The 2,301-nt window shown below is 48.6% G+C and overlaps 1 pseudogene; it reads right to left on the reverse strand.

Annotated features, from left to right (window-relative positions):
• Positions 1 to 1,369: 1,369 nt before the first annotated feature.
• Positions 1,370 to 1,576, reverse strand: LOC142287670 (U2 spliceosomal RNA; annotated as a pseudogene).
• Between the last annotated feature and the right edge of the window lie 725 nt (positions 1,577 to 2,301).

A 2,301-nucleotide genomic window follows, 5' to 3' on the forward strand; every position in this document is an offset into this window, starting at 1 on the left:
CGGTACCAGATCGGGGAGTGAAGAGAAGCCAGCACCATCCGGCAGGGCCTACGGACCCCGACCAGGCTAGGAGTCGCCGTAAAACCGGTCAAATCCGTTAGCGACAGGAACCTCCAGGGTTTCCCACCAGTCAAGACCCGATTGAAGGCAACAGCTCACACCGTAGAGGGAAGCACAGTCACCGCCAAGGCTACAGTTCCCAGGGCCAGAGCCTGCGGGCAAAAGGGGCTCCCTCAGCATCCATCCAAGCTGGGGAGCGGGTTACCGGTGGGAAGCCCGCTAGATTTTGGGGGAATAAAAGGGGTCCAACACCACATCCCCACAGGTGCACACCCACCCATCAAAGAGAGCTATAAGCCAATACCACCTTCACATTGCCAGTGTACCAAGGACATGTTGAGCAACATGAAGGCGGCTGGGGTTATCCGTGACAGTTGTAGCCTTTGGGCAGCTCTGTTGATCCTGTTAAAAAAGAAGGACGGCACCACTCCCCGTATTGAGGAATCGCTAGCTGCATTGAGAACTGCAAATTATTTTTCTACCCTTGATCTCACTAGTCACTATTGGCAAGTGTCCGTTGCTGAGGCAGACCGGGAGAAGACCGCCTTCGCCACCCCTATGGGTCTCTGCGAGTTCAAAAGCATGCCCTTCGAGCTGTGCAATGCGCCAGGAACCTTCCAGAGGCTGATGGAATGCTGCTTGGGACAAGATTTTAGGGTGTATAAAAAGGGAGATTAGATCCCGTGATCCCAACGTATTGTTACACCTCTATAAATCACTTGTAAGGCTACATCTGGAATATGGGAACCAGTTTTGGGCTCCACATTTTAATAAGGACATTCAGAAGTTAGAGTCAGTTCAAAGGTGGGCAACTAGACTACTACAAGGAATGGAAGGCCTCCCATATGATGACAAGTTGAAAAAGTTATTAAGTGATTATTGGCTGCAATGGGGCTTTCTGGCTGGTGCCAGCCTCTCTTCTTAGCACACAGGAACCACAATCCCTACACCATGCTTCAATGGATTCTCTCATCCCAGCCCAGTAAAACTACATATTTTACACAGTCATAAGCAGCCAAAAGGGATCTATTCTATTCAATTGCAAATGATCTAGATAAGACTGAGAATAAGATACTGCACGGGACATAGCAGAGTTGGTCAAGTTGAGTGGAGATGAGTTTGCTATTTGGCACAGCTTTTTGCATCAATAAAGCAAGTAAAAGGTGTGAAAGATAAAAAAAAGGGTGAAAGTGTGAAAAGTGAATTGGCCAAATTGAGGTGCATATAAAGTTTTTGCTTTCTTTCAATTCACTAATGGGGCTCATTTGAATCAGGTGAATTGAGTTCTGCTTTTGGAAACTGGGTTAAGAAGGGGTGCACCGGTCCTGGAGGTACTGCAATACCAGGTCAATGCGTGCAGTGGACAGAGCAAGATTTTTTCCATCTCCTTGTTCTAAAAATCCATTTAATATATGGTCCCCAGAGAGGGGACGTATCAGATATTAAACTGATAAGAACAGATTTAATTTTTTTTTTTTTCTGTTTATCAGTAGGACTTCAAAATAACAAAGGTGATCGCCTCCCGTTGCCTGGGAACCGTCCAGGCACAAGAGGGCTATGTGTCACCAGAAGGCGCACACACTTCCTCAAGGCCGGCAGACGTGCAATCCCAGGCACCTTCCAGTACCGACCAAGGTAGCGTCCTCCGAAACTACACTTGATCTTAGCCAAAAGGCCGAGAAGCTATAACCCGAATTGGTTACGGCCTTGAGTGGCACCCTGGCCTATACCGGACACATCTTAGGGAGAGGGAGACAAACCCACGCCTACAGAAGACATTTTGTCACCCAAGCCAACCCTTGAAAAGGCTGTTTTGCAGAGCAAAAACAAGAAGAATGGTGCTTTTTGCAGCCGCCGCCCACTGCAATGAATCTGAATAACTCCTCCTTTTGGACACAAGCACCTCCCCTCCCCCTTGCAGTCTTTCCAATTCATGATACAAAAAGACGGACGGACAGGACAGGACAGGACAGGCTGCCTGACTTTCCGTCACTGCCACCCTTTGCCATCCTTGCCCGTAGAAAGCCCTTTCATCATCCCCAAACCCTAATCTTTTCCCTTCCCTTCCCAGATGCGTCTCACTCCCTTTCATTAGGAAGTGAGCGCAGCCTTTTCTCCGTTCTGCACATGCGCGACGTTAAACACAAATGCGCAGGCGTGCGTTCCATTACCCTCACTGCATTCCACTCCCATACAGGAAGTGGGCGCAGCTATTACTACGGTCGCACATAAAAGAACCCA

The sequence above is a fragment of the Anomaloglossus baeobatrachus genome, unplaced genomic scaffold (genome assembly GCF_048569485.1).
Source record: "Anomaloglossus baeobatrachus isolate aAnoBae1 unplaced genomic scaffold, aAnoBae1.hap1 Scaffold_74, whole genome shotgun sequence".
Lineage (NCBI taxonomy): Eukaryota > Metazoa > Chordata > Amphibia > Anura > Aromobatidae > Anomaloglossus > Anomaloglossus baeobatrachus.